Source organism: Mustelus asterias, chromosome 6 (genome assembly GCF_964213995.1).
Source record: "Mustelus asterias chromosome 6, sMusAst1.hap1.1, whole genome shotgun sequence".
Taxonomy (NCBI): domain Eukaryota; kingdom Metazoa; phylum Chordata; class Chondrichthyes; order Carcharhiniformes; family Triakidae; genus Mustelus; species Mustelus asterias.
The window spans coordinates 79,831,568-79,852,367 of NC_135806.1; the positions used below are offsets into that span (position 1 = coordinate 79,831,568).

A 20,800-nucleotide genomic window follows, 5' to 3' on the forward strand; every position below is an offset into this window, starting at 1 on the left:
GAAGAAGGGCAGGTGAAGGAACAAACAGGGCGATACTCCTTCTGCTGAAAAGGAAATGCTGACAGAGACCCTCTTATCCACAGAGTTGGTTTTGCCATCTGGAATAGGATCTTGGATGCACTGGTTTAACAAAAGCAATGCTGAAATATGTGACCCCCGGAAAGGAAATGTGCAGCCTTCAATGTCTGGCAGAATAATAAAAGGTTGCAAGTCAAAAAGGCAGCATTCCAACAACTCAAGGCTGACACCCAAAGACCAATCCTGAAGATAAAGGACATATGGTGGAAAGACAAAGCCTGTGAGATCCAGCAGCATACTGCCCATCATGAATCCATGGGTGAACCACCATCGATAGGAAAGCTGCAACTAAGAATCAAATAGATGAAAAATAACAAAGCTTGGTATTCTAGCTGAGGAATTCAAACCCAGTGTGATTTTGCTCACATCAAGACTCCATTCACTCATCCTACAGATTTAGGAGGAAAAATAACTCACCTGCCCCCAACTTCAAGAATGTGATAAATGTAACTATCATTGAGAAGGATGATAAATCATGCTGTTGTCCATAGCAGAGAAAATCCGGACATGCATTCTCCAGAATCACCTACTTCCTTTGGCTGGGGAATCCCCCCCTGAGTTCACAGTGGGGTTTTAGACCTTCCAGAAGAACCTCTAACATGGTCTTTGCTGCCAGGAAAATCCAAGAATTTTTTTCAGAATGACACCAGGAACTTTTTATTGCATTCATCAACCTGAGCAAAGCACTGGACTCAGCAAATCACAAGGCTCAGTGGATGTCCAAGAAACTTCATCATGCTCCTGAAATTGCTTCCCGATCATAACAATGCAAATGTCCCAAGTGGAGATCTAAAACCTCTACTTTCAAAATCCAAACCAATATCAAGCAAGGCTGGATGTCAGTCCCCACACTATTTATACTCTACCTGACAGTAATTATTCACCTCAAAGATCAACTGCCCTCTGGTGTGAGTATTAAATGCTGCCTAAATAGAGAACACTTTAACCTCAATCACCTTTGTGCCAAAACTAAATTGCTCACTTGTAGACATACAGAATCTACAGATTGCAGATTACTGCAGCATCTTTGCCCACTCTGTACCAGATTTAGGACAGTAAGGAGTCTAACAACACCAGGTTAAAGTCCAACAGGTTTATTTGGTAGCAAACGCCGGCATTTCCACATCCAGATTTAGGAGCCATGCTTAATCTCTTCAGTTCTGCATACAAGAGACTTAGCCAGTCCAAAACAAAACTCACATCAACCCAGATCTCATGAGCCAATTATTCCACCTCCCACATATGTTGAAGGTGAGACTTTGGAACATGTTAAGCACTTCCCATACCTTGGTAACCATGTCTCTCAAAGGGCCACCAACGATGAGGAGACCCAACACTGGATCAGCTGCACCAGCTCAGCCTTCTATAAACAATGGCAGTGACAACAAAAACCTCTGCAAGTCAACAATAGTCCTAGTCAGGTACAGAGCTGTTCTCGTTATCACAATCCTGTCCTGCATTAGACTGGGATTCTGTATCAGCAATATACAAGAGTGCTAGAAGATTTCCATCAGCAAGGGAGCAGCACGGTGGTGCAGTGGTTAGCACTGCTGCCTCACAGTGCCAGAGACCCAGGTTCAATTCCAGCCTCGGGTCACTGTCTGTGTGGAGTTTGCACTCTCCCCGTATCTTCGTGGGTTTCCTCCGGATGCTCTGGTTTCCTCCCACAGTCCAAAGACGTGCGGGTTAGATTGATTGGCCATGCTAAACTGACCCCCGTGTCAGGGGGATTAGCAGGGTAAATGAAGGATACGGGAATAGGGCCTGAGTGGGATTGTGGTCGGTACAGACTCAATGGGCCCAATGGTCTCCTACTGTACTGTAGGGATCCTATGATGAATGCCTCTACTAAATCTCCAGATTCAATGTTAAAACTGCCAAACAACACTGGTGTCCTTCTTGAAGCCAGTTCCACAAGGATACAGGCAAAACTCCTGCAAAATGGATAGGAAGCCATGTCTGATGGCCAAAAACGACCTCTCCTGTTTTCTCAACTCTCAAATGGCTACATTTCAGGGAGCATAAAGAAGATCCTTCAAAGACACTCCGAAGCTCTCCTTGAAATGCAGCAGCATTGAGATTAATGACTGATTAATGACCCTGTTTAAGATGGTTTGATAGGATAGACAGTGAGAGATTATTTCCATTGGTTGAGAAGTCTGAAACAAAGGGCCACAATCTGAGGATAGGGGACTAATCACGTAAGAGTGAGATAAGGAACTTACTTCACGCAAAGAGTTGTGAATCACTGTAATTCATCACCCCAGCAGGTTGTGGATGCTCCATTATTGAATATATTTAAGTCTGGGGTAGACAGAGTATTGGTCTGTCAGAGGATAGGGGAAGCTGGCAGGAAAGTGGAATTGTAGCCCAAGATCAGTCATGAATGTATTGAATACTGGAAGAGGCATGAAGGCTGAACAGTCGACGCTGCTTTTTGTGTTCTTGAATGTTAGTTGTTCAATCTGCTTCCTGGGGTCAGGTTGATTGCTTGCCCATGACTGGCTTTTGCTAAACCTGGAAATTAGCAAGTTGGGATCATATCTGAGCTTTTTGAATTTTTAACATTTCATTGACCCCCAACCCACCCATTTATGTGAGTGAAGATTTAGTCCCGATAATTTTAATCCTACCATTTGTGTTGCTATGGTCTTCTGGCTCTAATTCTGTTTTGTTGGTGATGAAGTACATGTTATAATAATGATCAAGAAGAAGTCTCTTCATGCAGCAAATATTTACTGAATCACTTCAATGAGCACAATGCGTCAATCAGTATGATGCATTATCGTGACTAAAATGTCGCATAGCTCTTCTAATTTTTCTCTCTTTTCCAATTTGACAAACATCCCTGAAACTACCAGGGCAAAAGAACTGGTGATTTTATTTTTAAAGAATCAATAATTCAAGCTTCATAAAAGGAAATGATAGGTTAGAAATTAATATAGTGATATCAATGGATGAACACTCAGCACTTTTGTAGGACATTATTTAGTCCACTATTTCAGTAGTGGCTGTTAAACAGTTTAATACCTGTATTGGAATAGTGGATGGTAAAATATTACACAGGTGTACTAATCATTCCCTTGCGAATAGGATCAATAGTGATTTCTCACTTAAAACAGCTTGGGTCAAAAAATAAATCAGAAATCTGTCTAAAACTAATCATGGATTTATTTTTGAATAATTCTAGCAACAATATAGTTCACTAACAGGTCCACCAATTCTCACATTCGGTGGCTGTCTATTTGCAATATGTTTTGCTTTGCACTATGGGAAAAGTTTTGCCGATGCATTTGTGCAGGGATCCTGGACCCTGACGACTGACAGTTGGAAAAATAACTTTCTGAAGGCACAGCAATTTTTTGAACATCCCAACTGTCATTGGTGACTCTCCCTCCCACCATCAGTTCCAATGCTTGGTCATCTCTACCCATCCCCATCTCAATACTCTGCCACCCCTCCCCATCCATCCCGTGTCCCAATCCTCTGCCACCTTGACCCATTCATGCCAAGAATAAAATTTGTTCTATATTATATGAATAAACTAATTGGTTACTTATGTGGCATTGTTGGCAGACACAGTTCATTTGAAATGACTTGACATCCCGAAAATATCACATTATTTGATTGGCATTCTCAACCAGACGTAGTCCACTACACTATTTATTTATAGTTATTTATATACTTTCTGCTGCCATCACTAAGATTGCCTATTTCCAGCTCTGCAACATTACCCGTCTCTGTCCCTGCCTCAGCTCTGGTGCTGAAACCCTCATTCATGCCTCTATTACTCCAAACTTGATTACTCTAACATATTCTACTTTCTGTAAATTTGAGGTAATTCAAAATCTGTGTCCTGACTGACACCAATGTCATTTACCCATCATGCCTGTGTTCACTGACCATTGTTTCCTGGATAAGCAATGCCTCGATTTTAAAATTCTGAGTTTTATTTTCAAATTCCTTCATGGCCTCATCCTTCCATAGGAACATTCCAGAGGAACGCCCTCCAAGATAGCTGCGTTCCTATAATACCATCGCAATCAACCTCAATCAGCAGGTAAACAAAACTAGCAATGGAAAATCACCTTATACCATATTTCTATCATAGCACTAATATTCTGAGGGTAACTGGAGATTGAAGATTACTCACCAGAGAAGTATTATTAGTATCTGATATGGTAAATTTGGTCACTTTTCGTCAACTTATTTTGAAACATATTTAATCAGTCGATATATAATGCAAATTATTTATTTCTAAATGGCAGTTAAAATAATAATGCACATTGTGTCTATACTTTTCCTTGATGTATTTCTCTATAATAAATGACTCTAATAACTAGCTTACTGCACTATAATTAGGAAGCTGCAAACACCCAGGATAAAAATTCAATGAAGATAATTTCTGGGCCTAGGCATTGTAATGCGTGATTACCCCACATCCAGTAGAACAGTTCTCTATTGCAAGTCCTGTTCAACAATCACCCCGTGTTCACTGATTTACATTTGTCCCCAGCCAAGCAACATCTCGATTTTAAAATTCACATCCTTGTTTGCAAACTCCTCCATGGCCTCATCCCCCCCTTTCTCTGTAGTCTGCTCCAGCTCCATCACCCTCCGATATCTGTGCTCCTCTATTTCTGGCCTCTTGCCAATTTTACTACTCCACCACTGGTGACCATACCTTCAGTGGCTTAGGCCCCAAGTTTGGTGATATCCTCACTACCTCATATCATTCCTGTAAGACACTCATTAAAATTACCTCTCTGAAAAAACTTTTGATCATCTGATGTAAAATCTCGTTATGTGGCTCAATGTGAAGCACCTTGGGACATTTCATTGTGTTAAAGTCATTATGTGAATATATGTTGATGATATCACCAGCAGGATGTTTTATGCATGGTCACATATTAGCTACATGTTCATGGACTAGTAACCTTTGCAGTTACAGTACAACTCCCTGTTAATATGGGGCCACTGCAAAGCCCCGAACATGGGAATCCCATTAACCTGCGAAGCCACATGCACATGTTCCTGCTTCTTGCTGCTAATTCTCTCTCCTGGTCTACGGAGCTTCTGTAACCTCCCTCCTGCAACAAAATACAGGTTGAAGAGTTGGCAATGTTACCTACCCACGCCTGGAAGGATCTGCTGACACTGGAATAGAGTTCAATGCTGTTTAACTTCACAATACAATCATAGAGCGGTTACAGCACAGAAGATGGCTATTCAGCCCACTGTGTCTGTGGAAGCTCTCAAAGGAACAATCACCTACTGTCATTCCCCCAACTCCCTGTTCCGCCCAAACCCCCAACAGATCTTAACCGCTGTAATTTCCTTTAAAATTTTGTTCCTCTACATCTTTCTCACTATTTGGTGCCCTATAGGCTACAAGGAGCAATGTAATTGCACATTCTTTGCGCATTAGCCAAATAGATGCTCTCTCCTTAATCAATACTGCCATTCCTTCCTTCCTAGATGCCTTGTATGTAGGAGTCCTACTATTCTTTGAGCCAGGTCTCCATTATCATCACAACATTACATTTCTACATGGCTATCTGCTCCTGCAACTCACCAATCTTATTCACGGCACTTTGTGCAGTAACAGTAATTTCAACTTTATGACTTTCCCCCTTACACTAAACTCACCTCACACCTGACTATTTGCTACGCTGGTGCCTTCTGTCTCTCCCTGTATTCCATGCACCTTGGAATTTTTCCCTAGTATTTCTTCTGGTTCCTACAGCATGTTCAAGTTTGTCTTACACTCCCCAAATGACCCTACATGGAAATTAGTCCCAGCTCTGTTTATATGCAACCACAGTAAGAGTTTTAACAACACCAGGTTAGATGGAGTGGAAATCTTCACTCCATCTGACGAAGGAGCAGCGCTCCGAAAGTTAATGGCATTTGCGGCCAAATAAACCTGTGGGACTTTAACCTGGTGTTGTTAAAACTCTTACTGTATTTACCCCAGTCCAACGCCTGCATCTCCACATCATATATGCAACCAGACAGATCTCCCCCAGAACTGATCCCAATGTCCCAGGAATCTAAAACGTTTCCTCCTGCACTATCTTTTCAGCATGCATTAATTTGCTCAATCCTCCCATGTTTATATTCACTTGTGCATGGTAACAAGAGAAATCCAGAGATTACTACTTTTGAGGTCCTGTTTGTTAATTTCCTACTGAACTCACCAAAATCTGACTGCTGGACCACAACATTCTTTCTACATGTGATGGTGGTGCTGATGTGAACCACAACTACTGACCCTCCCCCCTCAGAGGGGCCATTCAGTGACATCCTTGACCCTGTCCGCGGAGGGACATCATGCCATCCTGGATTCACATCTGTGGCCACAGAAATATCTGTGTGTTTCCCTATCAAATTTCCCATCACTATTGCCCTCCCAGTTGCCTCCTTCTGTACAGCTGAACTACCTGCGGTGCTATGGAACTGGCTCAGGCTGCACTCCCCAGATGAACAATCACTCTCATCAGTATTCAGAACTGAATGCTGGTTGGAGGGTGAGATGCACATCGGGGACTCCTTCGCTACCTGCCTGTTTCTTTATAGCTGTATGGTGGTCACCCATTCCCTCTCTCCATGCATATTCTTAAGCTGCCATCATTAAACATGCTAACTACATTGTGCATGATTCTACCGCACATGACATGTCCATGTCTTATGGGTGGCGGGTCCTGACAGTACCCGTTTACTGTCACTGCCTGAGACAACTTTCTACTCCTTTCTTTTCACTTTCTCCTAAGCTCAGACAGTTAAGCCAATTCTAACTTAATTGATGCCACAGATGTAATCAGCTAACTCAGCACCAGATCAGCACTCTTGGTGCAACATGTGGTCTACTTCAGCATTAGCCAGAAGCAGTGGTCATATTTATATTTTGCAGCTTCCAGCTTCTTTAGTGCTGACACCATAGTGAAACTACACAGCTGAATTTCATGGCTCTCATACTAACTACTTTCAAATGATGCAGGTGGCACGGTAGCACAGTGGTTAGCACTGCTGCTTCACAGTTCAGGGACCCAGGTTCAATTCCAGCCTTAGGCAACTCTCCTATGTGGAGTTTACACATTCTCCCCATGTCTGCGTGGGTTTCCTCCAGTTGCCTCCCACAGTCCAAAGATTTTAGGTGGACTGGCCATGCTAAATTGTCCCTTAAGTGTTCCAAGACGTGTAGGTTAGATGAATTAACCATGGTAAATTCATGGGATGATGTGGATCCATGGGATTACAGGGATAGGTCTGGGTAAAATACTCTTCAGAGAGTCAGTACAGACTCGACAGGCTAAACGGCCTCTTCTGCACTGTAGAAATTCGATGATCTTGTCACATCCAAAATAAAGGAAGCCAACTAACTTGTAATTTATAAATAATACCCACGTTATCATTGCCCTGAAGACAAAAAAGATAAAATATCATTTAGGTGTTTGCAAGAGAGGCAATTAATGATCAGTACAAGCTGATGCATTCTAATTGAGTGAAATGCTCATCATTAGTGTTGTGATTGGTGTGTTCTTGTACCTTCAGAAAATGATCCTGGTTGGAAACAGAAGGCAATATGCAGCCACAGAATATTATTACACTGGATAGATTTAATGGAAGAAGCAGCGTGTCATATTTTGTTGCTGGAGTAGCTAACATGGTGAATTTACTGCTAACAATCTAACCAGATTAACCTAAATAATGTTAACTGCTTTTCTATCTGAAGTAATAGATGGCAAAATTATAAGTGGGCTTTGCTGCAATGTTATAGCAAATGTAACTTATTTGACAAGCATTAAAAAATCTCTCATAGTGCCAAGTCAGTCTCTATCTTTTGTGATTGCCTGGCGGATAAATGTAGTACCCAGTCAATTCCTGGTCTGGGGCTGAGTTAGCTGATTTCATCTGCGTCATCAGTTAAAGCTGGAATTGGCTTTGGGAGAGAGCGAGAAAGAAAGAGATAGGAATTCATGTCGGACTGTAGTACCAAACAGACAGTATCAGATCAGTCACCCATCATACAGAGCTCCTGCTATTCAGTTCCATTGATCCGATACCAAACTGCCCAAGGCAAATGTCTATCCCAAACAGAGAGTCAGGGCCTCCCACTGGCAGCAACACTTTTTGACAGGTGCAAGCATGTTAAATGCAAATAAGGGAAATATTATAGAATGTTGAGATGCTCTCACAGTTGAGTGGCCTCTGTTTCTAAGCTCAGTCATTGAATCATAGAATCACTTCAGTGCAGGAGGAGGCCATTCGGCCCATTGAGTTTGCACTGACCACAATCCCACCCAGGCCCTATCTCTATAATCCCATGCATTTATCCCAGCTAGTCCCTCTGACACTAAGGGGCAATCCACCTAACCCGCACATCTTTGGACTGTGGGAGGAAACCGAAGCACCAGGAGGAAACCCACGCAGACACGGGGAGAATGTGCAAACTCCACACAAACTGTGACCCAAGCCGGGATGTCAGTCATGAGGCCTGGCTATTTGAATAGTATACCAGGGAATGTCAGCACCTCCAGATGTTGCCATCAGCAAACCTGGACATATTTGGAGGGGAACATGGAAAATAAAACATCCATAGGTTGACAAGGTCAGTTTCTATATTTTTCTTCAAACAGCTGGGACAAGATGGTGGCGGTGGGACATGCAAAATGAAAAAAAGACCAAGCAGCCCATTTTGATACAATGGACAGGTAATAGGGCAAACCCTCATGTGCTTTAACCCATGTTTAACCAAGTCTCTGCGCCAACCCGACATTTCTATTTCCAACAACAAAAATCGTATAGCTTCTCAGTGAAATTCTCCAGTTAGTATCATTGGCGTACAGTCATTGGCGGTTTTGGACTATAAAACCATTGTCCTCTGGGAATTGAATAGAGACCGGCCAAACTAATTCCACTTAAGCTCCTTAATAGCTGTCAGAAAAGAGGCTTTGAACTGGATTCACTAATAACAGGGAACTGCTCGAACCCAATGAACTATTCAATCACTATTTATTTGAATTTTTATCAAGGCAAAAGTTAGTAACCTTATGCTTCATTGCAGTTGTTGATATTTAGTAAAATATAACCCTCTGTGTAGAACATGGACATTTCTATCAGGTAGCTGTGTGATCAGTTAGCTATTGCTCTTCAGTTTCTAATTAGCTTGAATTCAAGGGTGTAGCAAGCTCCTGGGACTATTGATTCCTAGGATGAATATATTTCAGTTGAGCCACAATGTGTCAGTGAATAATAAGCTGTTCTCGGATATACTGTGGTTGGCATAGAAATCCACAGCCTGGATTCATCAGCAAATATTCAGGGGCTGGGCTTTTAGCATCTGCTGGGAACTGAAACAGAGACAGGTGGGTGTTAAAAATAGTATCACTGGTTGGCATGCCAGGTTTTCAGCACCATCCCTATCCCGATCCAAGAATATTATTTTCCCTCAGACGGGATGGGCAGAAGGTTGGGGGGATTGGGGGGGGGGGGGGGGGGGGGGCGGTGAGGGAGAGGTGACAGCCTGATTAAAGTCATTAAGAATCCTTTAAAGCCAACTGAAGGTGGCTGACATTGATTTTCCAGTCGGCCTCCCGGCTCCCAGAGGTGGTCAGGGACAGTTTATCTGCCTGAAGACAGCCAACAGGTGGCAGACTGGTGGAGAAGGGACTAGCCCTCTAGGCAGACTGAGCGGCCCTCTCTACGTGCCTGGGTGCAGCAGCAGCTGTAGGCCAGCTGAAGGAAATGCCCCCACTCTCCCAATCGGCCACACGGGTGGTCCCCGGCTGCAAAGGAAACCTTTTAGTACAAATCTGTCAAGATTGGAGTGATGACACCTCTGTTTTGAAGTGCCCTCTCCCTTATTCACCTGCCACAACAGGCTTTGTGATTCCATACTGATGGGGGGTAGTAGAGAATTTTTATTATGAGACCATTTATTTTAGTTTACTGTAATAAGCAGACTAGGTAATTATAAAGTGCCTTGTGAGAATTCACAATGTGCCTGGAACAAAATATGCAAAGGTATTATAAACTGTACAACCACAAATTAACCAAGTATTATAAGTTTAAATTATATTTTCTATATATGTATTGTGCCTTGGCCAACTTCGTTCTGAATGCAGCATGATGGGAAATGCAGTGGTAGACACACCAATTTTTTTAATGCAATGGAGCACAGAAAGGTAGCTTCTGTTATCTTGGTTATTTGTTTTTGGATATGTGAAAGGCAACTTTAATAGGCCTGGTATTTAAAGGAGTAAATTCGTTCATGGGTAGCGAGGCTCTCAAGCTAATAAAGGAGGGCCTGGTTCCAGTGAAAGAGCGACTCCTCTCTCCAACTAAAGATCACAGATGTTAACTATGGCCTTGGTTACTAGTAATGACGTGGTTAGGTTTCCTAGGTAAAGGGGAAGGAACCTACATGGGCAATAAGCTAATAATCTCCTATTCCTGTTGACAGGTGGAATGTTATTGGCTAAGGTAATAATGGGTAATGTTGAGATTGGGCCCTCCACTCTGATTGACAAGACTGGGTAGGATATTGAAATGTTCAGAATAATATAATAATTTTACCTTGCAATATTAGCTCAGAGAGGACAGTCAATCCTCATTGACTGTGTCTCTCTCCTGATGCATGCATTAGCAAATAAACTCCTTTTAGTTCTTTAACTATATACAGTCTTTCGCAGTCTATGTATTGGTTGAGTGAGGTTCAACAAAATACAGAGCACCCCAGGGGACACCTGAGAAAATTCCTCTTACACACTCTGGCCAAGAATTGGCAGCTCAGGGAAAATCAAATTGAGAGAAGTGTTCCCATATAGTACAGGCTTCTGGCTCCCATTAGCCTGATGGTAGGAATCAGAAGCTCATGGAGGAGATCCTGTCAGAATTCCCTAATTATTTAAAAAATAGAATGCTGCAGATGCGAAATCTGAAATAAAACTGAAGATGCTAGAAATGCCCAGCAGGTCAGACAGCATCTCTGGAGAGAAAACCAGAGTTAACTATTCAGGTTGATGAACTTTCATTAGAACTAGGAGAAGTTGGGGATGAAATAGTTGAGCAAGAGGTGGTTACCATAGCACACCTGCTCTAGGCACCTCTTTTGTGTCAGTTTATTTTCTTGCCTCATTATCATTCCCTTTGGCCTTGTAAGACAAATGTTTCTGTCATTCAATCTCTCCTGTCTCCCACTTTATCACAGACCTTTCTTTTGCCCATGTCCCTCCCAACTTTGTTAAACCACCTGGGAGCCTGGGGAGCCTATAGTTAGTTCCCTGTCCTGATGAGTGCAAAATGAAAAGTTTTGGCAACATGCCTCTCTTTTCAATAATATTCAAGTTCTGTACTAAAAACCTATATCTGTGTATTTTCTAGCAAGGGTTGGGGGAGGGGGGGGTGGTCAGCTGAATAGCAGTTAGCCATGTTAGACCATTTCTGATTTCCTTCTTCACTAGGGGCACCATTGGTACACCCATCATTATCTGTCATGAGATGAACTAATTAAGAGCATGCTGGGAATTGTACCTCCCTATGGCTGAGCACCAAAATTTATCAATGGTCAGTTTTTGCTTATTCTGAGGACAGCAACCCATGCAGTGGGTCTGGATTAGGTCAAACCATATAAATTTATGTTAACACATGCAAATTGTCAATTTCAGATCTCATTGATCTTAATTTCCCTTATGAACAAGAAATGAGAGTTTTAGACTCATCAGTAAAATGCCCTAATGATTGCAGTGAGTTGAATGACTTACTTCAGAAACACTCAACAGTGCTAAAATCTTTGATGTTGCACTTATTATTTTATACATATCTAATAAAGCAATTAATGGCAACACTTTGAACTGAAAACTCACAGTAAACACTAATGTTTTCCATTAGGCCAGTCTTGATAAGTTAAATTTACAGCATCTGTTACACTTGCTAAATCTGTTACACGATGCAAAATGTTTAATGCATTCAGTAACTGTAAGTAACAGCTATGGCATACATTTTACCTGGTCTTCTTAGCTGTTGGGATGGTACTGTCAGTGTAACAAGACTGGAATATCTTTGTATGAACAGGTAAGTTCTCACAAAATGAATTTGTACCCCGCATCAGTCAAGTCCAACCTTTAAAGTGAGGAACTGCATTCATGTGTTGCAACAAAGTGGGCCATGTATGATTCAAATGGTTCTGGGCTATGCAGAATCATGATTAATCATGTATAACATGATTTCTAATAAATAATTTCCATAAATACAGCATTTCAGCAAATTACTTCCAGAGATCACAGAATTTGAGAGTGTTGACAGCACCATGTCATGTTCGTTCTGAGCATTCATATAAAAATATCTATCTATAAAAAGTCAAACACCTACAGATCACAAAATTTATATACCCTCATAAAACATTCAAATGCTGTGCTGGAAAGTATCTCACTTACTATTTTTGTCAGCTGTTTTTTCCTTCCTGTTCTCATTATGTTGGCTCCATTTGGTGCTCTCCATTTTCCTAGCCTGGTCTGATTTGCTCTACATTGCTGCCATCCACTGTCACTGGCCAGCCAGCATAGTGTTCCTCCATTGTTGTGTGCCATTCCCCATATTACAAGTTGACCTGTATCACCAGTCTTTCATTCACAGTTGTTGTCCACTGTCATGTCCTTTCATCTCCATAACCTATTTGGCCTGTCTAGTGATCTCTGCCACAAACTACACTACTAAATTTCTAAAGAGAATGCAGAAACATTTTGAACCTATTGGCTGCAGGGAGTTGATAAAGGCTACATCATGATAGGTAGAATAAGATTGGTTATTCCCTCAGTTTTCTGAATCTACCATGACAGCAGTCCTTCCCTATCAACCAAGCGCAGAAAGTTTAAAAAGCTGAAGCCAACAACAATAGATGACACAAAAAGAGGTGGGAAGTCAAGTGGTGAGGGTAACACAAAGAGTGTAAAGAGTAATATAGACAGGTTAAGTGAGTGGGCAAAAATTTGGCAGATGGAATATAATGGAGGAAAACGTCAAAGTTATGAACTTTGGTAGGAAGAATAAAGGAGCTGAATATTATTTAAATGGAGAAGGACTGCAGAAAGTTGTAGCACAGAGGGCTTTAGGGTTCTCGTGCATAACTCACAAAAAGCTAGCATGCAAGTACAGCAGGTAATTGGGAAGGCAAATGGAATGTTGGCCTTTATTGCAAAGGGGATGGAGTATAAAAATAGGGAACTCTTGCTAAAACTATACAAGATACTAGTTAGACCACACTGGGAACACTGCAAACAGTCTTGGTCCCTTTATCGAAGGAAAGGTATAGTGGCATTGGACCCAGTCCAGAGAAGATTCACTAGGTTGCTTCCTGCTATGGAGAGATTATCTTCTGAGGAGAGGTTGAGTAGGTTGGACCTGTACTCATTGAAATTCAAAAGAATGAGAGGTGACCTTATTGAGACATTAATGTTCTCAGTGTAGATGCTGAGAAGTTGTCTCCCCTTGTGGGAGAGTCAAGGACCAGAGGACATAATCTCGGAGTAAGGTGTTGCCTCTTTAAGACAGAGATGAGGAGGAATTTCTTCTCTCAGTGGGGAGTGAATCTGTGGAATTCTTTACCACAGAGAGCTGTGGAGGCTGGATTGTTAAATATGTTCAAGGCTGAGACAGACAGATTTTTAATCAGTAAGGGAATCAAGGGTTCCGGGGATAAGGCGGGAATGTGGAGTTGATGATCATCAAATCAGATCAGTCATGATCTCATTGAATAACAGAGCATATTCAATAGACAAAGTGATCGATTTCTGTTCCTACACCTTGTGGTCTTATAAAAGCACTATTGTACACAGGCACACTGAGAGGAATCAATAAGAGACCCACATACTGTGAGTACGCTCACCTGTTTTTAGCCACAGGCTGTCTTAAGCAAAGTCCACTCACCCTCTCCTATGCCATACATTTTAAATACAACTGCACTATTGCATGACTTTCCTTCTGAATCTAGAGGAGACAGAGACATAAATGTGATCTTCAGCATCCCTATCTCTTTCCCACTGTCTAGGTTCCAAGAGGGCAAATCCACAAGATTAATTGTCCCTCTGTGCAGCCAGAGAGGTAGAGTGATCATTAGACCCCATTGAGCAATGTTAAGATGTTAGATAAGATCTGGGACCAAATATAGGACAGCGGATTGTGCAAATGCTTTCATAATTGAGAAAAATTGGAATTCAAAGAAATGAATTGTTTTGAGCAACTCCTGGTACCCCTTTCTCCTAGACCAATTAGTGCAAACATTATTGGGTGCAGTGAAAATACTGAAGACATACACTATGTCAGCTGACAGGGCAATGCTGCAAGTAAATAAAATTAATCAAAGACTCTATGAATACACTGTTATTCATATCTGCAATAATGAATAACTCAGAAGAAATAATCAACATTTCTCCCTGGACAGGATGTTAATGTAAAAGCAAAATACTGCGAATGCTGGAATCTGAAACTAAAACAGAAAATGCTGGAAAATCTCAGCAGGTCTGACAGCATCTGTGGGGAGAGAATAGAGCCAACGTTTTGAGCCTAGATGACCCTTCGTCAGAGCTGAGAGCAAAGAGAATCAGCAGAGATTTATACTGTGAGGTTGGGCGGGAGTGGGGGATGCCCCTTTACCTCCTCCCTGCTCACCAGCCCAGGTCCTAAACACTCCTTTCAGGTGAAGCAGTGCTTCACATGCACCTCCTTCAATCTGGTCTATTGTATTTGCTGCTCCCAATGTGGCCTACGCTACATTAGGGAGACCAAACATAGACTAGGAGATTAACTTGCCGAACACCTTAGTTCAGTCCGCAAACAGGAGCCAGACCTTCCTATTGCTTGCCACATCAACACTCCACCCTGCTCTCCTGTTCACATGTCCGTCCTTGGCCTTTTGCAATGTTCCAGTGAACCCCAAGGCAAACTGGAGGAACAGCACCTCATCTTCCGATTGGGCATTTTATAGCCTTTTGGACTGAACACTGAGTTCAACAACTTCAGAGCATGAACTCCATCTTCACCCCAATTCCATTTACTTTATTTCATTTTGTTTCATCTCATTCATCCATTTTATCATCCTTCTCTCTCACTTCCATTTTTCCACTTCTCCATTCCTGCTCTCCTTCTTGCTCCTTCTATCCACCCCTCACTCCTTTCAGGGCAACTGCCACATTCCTCAGGCAGTCCTTTAACAATCTGTAGTTCTGTTCTGCCGTTCATACATTCTGATCACTTAATGGACACTTTTAGCACCTTCTCAACCTTCTGTATCTTCATTTACATTCCCTTTGCCTCATTCCAACCCTCGCCCCCTTCCCATCCTCATAGTATAAATCTCAGCTGATTCTCTTTGCTCTCAGCTCTGACGAAGGGTCATCCGGACTCGAAACGTTGGCTCTATTCTCTTCCAGTAAGGAGTCTCACAACACCAGGTTAAAGTCCAACAGGTTTATTTGGTAGCAAATACCATAAGCTTTCGGAGCACTGCTCCTTCGTCAGATGGAGTTCTCTTCCCACAGATGCTGTCAGACCTGCTGAGATTTTTCAACATTTTCTGTTTGTGTTGCAATGTTAATGTGTTTGACATTGCCACAGCAAAATGTATAGAGAAAACCATTTTTGAGATCAGGTTACGGGCTTCCCTACAAATCAATGGATATCACAGATGGGACAGTACTTTTGTGTCATCAAAAGAGAGGAGAGGCTATTTAGTTTTGTGAACTACAGCCAGAGTCAGATGCAGGAAGGAGACGGTCTCTATTCACAGAGATGTAACCCACAGCCATCTAAGGTTTCCGGGTGATTCATCATGGTGTGACCAGAGGGGAAGAATCACTTGGACGGGCTTTATTGCTGGTAGTGGATTAAGGAAACTCTGTATAAAATAAGACAAGTGTCTGGAGGCAGTCACTCAAAATATCTATTTAGTGAAAGGAAGTTACGGGAACCAATTAGGAGCAGTGAACAACCGTGGATTGTTTGTTATAAACTCTAATTCTGTGGAGCATACAATAGGCAACAATTAGAAAAGTGAAATTCCTTTCTATGGTGTAAAGCATATGTTTTCTATAATGATAACAGTTCTTCAATAGTGCTTTAGTCATTTGTTACAGTAAAACTTACAATATGTGAAATCTTGCTGTGTTCTCCTCTTCAGCTATTAACTGGAATTTAGAATTTCTTTTTAAGCATTATTAATCGCTATGGGGATTGTAATACATGATTAATATAACAAAGCTTTCAAATTCCAACAAATATCAGGCAATTAAGCATTTTGCACTGTTATGCATAGCTGACTTATTGCCTATTTAAAAATCTCTCACCTTCTTTCATAGTCACAATGAGGTATGGCTCTACAGGTGCCAGCGTCCCTCTAGTACAGTGATGGGAAATCTTGGCTAGTGAGTGGGCTGCATGAGGGGCCCTCCTTCATTGCAGTAGCTGCATGATTGAAGTAGGGCTCGTTCACTAATCATGACCCCATGAATAAGATTGAATACAACTGAATATTTCATAATGAGTTCTAGAAAATGCTTAATCACTTATCCATTTGTACAGCTATCATCAACTTCAAATGGTAAAAACAAAATAACTATTTACACTTTGATCAGAAGGATGGGAATGCACGGCTCTCATAGTCAGTGTTGTGTGCAATCAGCACATACCTTACTTGCCCTTATTTTATGTGCAAATCACTTTAGTCATTAGGAAAAAAAATGACATGGAGGAAACAAGCAGAATCTGAAAACTCTGCGCGTGAACAATGGTCAACAAAATGTCTCAGGGACCACATTTAGAATCCAGATGGGCTGCATGTGGCCACGGGTCACAGAATACCCTCCACTGCTCTAGTTTCTTGACAAAGTGTCCATTTTGTAATAGTTGGACTGTACATCTCAGCAGAATATTTGATCACAAAGAACATCAAAGCCAAATTTGCCACTCTATGCTGGATGATCAGGACAGGACCCCATTATTCCTTCCTCTTTCTGAGCCAAGGACTGAGAGGGACTACTGAATAAGCAGGAAACAACTGCTGATCAGATGACAAGTTTATTCTTGTATTCTGTCCAGGAGTATCAGAAAGGTGTTAGAAGATCTTAGCAATGGCAACAATAGCTTTAGATGGACCTCAGCTTGTTAGTGGGCTGTGAGGTATGAAATAACCATCACAAAAGCATTGTAACCTGACATTTCTGCCAGCATTTTTGTACCAAAAAATCTAGAGGTCACATTGAATTAACTTCCAGACAACAAGATGAAGGAATACAGTAATAACATGTCTGCTCAATAATAAAATGTCATTCAAAACCTACTGCAGAATTTTTAAAAGGTCTTCTTGTATTTACAGCAATGTCAAAAAGAACTTAAAAAGTGTGAAACTAATCAGGTAAAGTTCCTTTTTTATCAAATTCTCCTGTGAATTGAAGTATCTTCACACTTCTCATTAAATCTTTGAACTCAATATTTTCATGCACTAGAAATCGAGACATGATTTCTAATGCAAAAGCCATTAACAGAGTAGACTGTTATAAACATATATGACCCTCAATGAAGGAAAATTTATTTCTTACATATCACAATATTAAGAAATACAGAAGCAAAATACTGCAGATGCTCGAAATCGGAAATAAAAACAGAAAATGCTGAAAAAACCAAGAGAGACAGGCAGAGAGACAAGCAGAGAGACAGGCAGAGAGACAGGCAGATCACATTTCTAAATAATTAGAAATGTGGCAGGTTTTAAGCAAGCACAGCAGCATGGAAGCATGAAATAAAACAAAAGGAAACATCTGTGATAGAGGGGACAAAAATTGATGAAAGGGACAATGGCCCCCAGCAAAAAGGGATGATAATGGGACAAGTAAAGAAACAGTGATGGCTCCAGGGGAGATATAACATTGAACGCAGAATCATCAATTGTTATAGTCCAAGGAAAATTAAAGTTTTGAATTTGTTGTTGAGTCCAGGAGGTTATAAAGTACCCAATTGAAAAGTGAGGTGCTGTTGGTTTTCATTGTGACTATCTCGGAAGCTAACAACAGAAAGGTCAGATTGAGAGCTAAGCAATTAAAGTTACAGGAGACCGTTAGCTTGATGTCAAGCTTGTGGACTGAATCGAAGAGATCCATAAAGCAATTACCCAATCTGCATTTGATTTCCTCATTGTGGAGATGAGCACATTGTGAATAATGAATATTATAGTATATTAAAATTAAAGTAGTAGAAGTAACTTGTTGGGTCCCTGAATGGAGTGTTTGAGACCTAAGATATTGGAAAGGGATAAGGTAATGAGGTAGATGTTGCATCTCCTGTGCTTGCACAAGCATGTATCATGCAAGGAGAGGGGATATTGTGGGTGGTTGAAAGCTGGATTTGGGCTTCTCTGAGGGAATGTTCCCTTAGAAATGCTAAAAGAAAAGGGAAAGAAAAAATTGTGGAGACAGGGGGAGAATGATTTGTTGAAAGGATGGAGGGTAACGATAAAAGGAACTCTATCATGCTCATGGGCGAGGGAAGGGGAGACAGAGCAGAAGTATGGGAATAGGAGAGGCACGGTCATAGAATCATAGAATCCCTATAATGCAGAAGGAGGCCATTCGGCCCATCGAGTCTGCACCGATCACAGTCCCACCCAGATCACTATTCCCATAACTGCACACATTTACCCTGCTTATCCCCCTGACAATAGGATCAATTTAGCATGGTCAATCAACCTAATCTGCACATTTTTGGAGTGTGGGAGGAAACCAGAGCACCCGGAGGAACCCCCCGCAGACATGGGGAGAATGTGCAAACTTCGCACAGACAGTGACCCGAGGCCGGAATTGAACCCAAGTCCCTGGTGCTGTAAGGCAGCAGTGCTAACCACTGTGCCACCATGCTGCCCCAAGGGCTCTATCAACCACAATGGTGGAGAAATCTCTGTTGAGTAAAAGAGGAAGAGATATGAGAAGAACTGTTATGAAAGGGCACATCATTAGAACAGGTTCAACAGGGACTGGAAGAACTGAATAGAATTCCTACAAGAGACAGGGTGAAAGGAAGTGGTATCAAGGTAGCTGTTGTAGCCAATGATCTTACAGTGGATATTGGCCAATAGCCTATCACCAGAAATGGAGACAGAGAAGTCAAGGAAAGGAAGAGGCTGAGAACAAGCATATGAAGGAGAGGGAAGATGGAAACTGGAAGCAAACATGATTACGTCTTTCAGTTCAAGGCAGAGTAGAAATGGCATCGATACAGTTACCAATGTACTGGATAAAGTTGAGGGAAGCAATTTAAATACTTCATATGTCCAATGAAAAGACTGACCCAGCTTGGACACATATAGGTTCTCATTGCGATACCTATATTTGGAGGAAATAAACTTCAAAAATTAAATTGTTCGCTATGAGAATAATTTCAAATAGATGGAAGAATGGTGGCAGGTTGTGTCTCAACTGAAGAAAAAAGCAAAGGTATTCAGCCTAGGTGGAGGGTTTGGGTAGGGGTGGTGGAATTGGACTACCGTGATGAAAAGGAGACAGTTAAGACCAGGAAACTGAAAACTGTTAAAAAGTGATGGAGACCGTCAGGCAAGTAACAGGGTGTTTGTGAGAAGAGACTGGACAAGGGGCGAAAAAAGAATTGAGAGAGGAAGAAATCAGTTCCGTAGGGTAAGGACAGGAAAACAATAGACCTGCCAGAGCAGTCGTGTCTGTGGATCACAGAGAGGAGGTGGAAGCAGATTGCATGGTTTTCAGGGATTATGTGGTTGGAGGCCATGGAGGGTATATTTCTAGAGGAGGTGAGATTAATGACAGTTTGGAGAATTAAGATGTGATGTTCGTTGGTGGGGTCACAGTGCAAGTGGAAGCAGGATAAAGTGTTAAAGAGTTGGGGTTTAGCCTCAAATGCTGGCCAAATAACAACAAAACCTTGTCGGTAGATTTAATGACACCAGCCATTTCAATTTATCTACTCCTCTTTCTCACTTTTATCCATTTGCCTTTGACCTTCCAGCATTCTGTTCTCTCAGGTCCAATCTAATATTATTGGCCCTGCTGTCACAAGTATCTCTGTTGTTGACTGCAAAACAAAACTCTGCACAGAGGGATCTGAATGACCATTCTCTGACACCTACTCCAGACTACAATTCCACCAAACATCAAGCTGTCACTTCCCTCATCTCCTCTGGAGATTTTCTGTCCATAGCTTCAACACCATAAGCCAGAAAAGTTGCAGGTCGCGATGGGAGAATCGCGCCCCTTATCTCAGACTAACAAAGTACCTGATTCAAATCCCACGTCAGTGCTTGAGCACAAAAATCAAGACTGACTCTCCAGTGCAATAGTGAGGGAGTGTTGCACTGTTGGACATGTTGTTTTCAGATGTTAAATTGAAGCCTCCCTCAATGTCTTGGTCATTATTTAATGCTCAATCAATAGAACACAAACTGACTATCTGGTCATTATCACATTGCCATTTGTAGAACTTTGCTGTATGAAAGGATTGCCACATTTCCAACACTGAAACAATGACTACATTTCAAAAATATTCATGGGCTATACAAGGTGCTTTGACATATCTGGTGAACCTAAAAAGCATTATATACTGCAAATCGCTCGTTTTGACCATGTCCATTCCATGTCCTTTAATTCTGTTCTCACAACCTCTCCTTCCTCCTGAACCCAGTTAGGGTTCCCCATAACTTCACTTTCCA

The 20,800-nt window shown here is 41.7% G+C and overlaps 1 protein-coding gene across 1 annotated transcript in view; it reads right to left on the reverse strand.

Moving 5' to 3' along the window:
- prr16 (proline rich 16) overlaps window positions 1–20,800 on the reverse strand; it is a 263,269-nt gene that overhangs the window by 226,812 nt on the left and 15,657 nt on the right. The gene's annotated exons all lie outside the window — the stretch shown is intronic.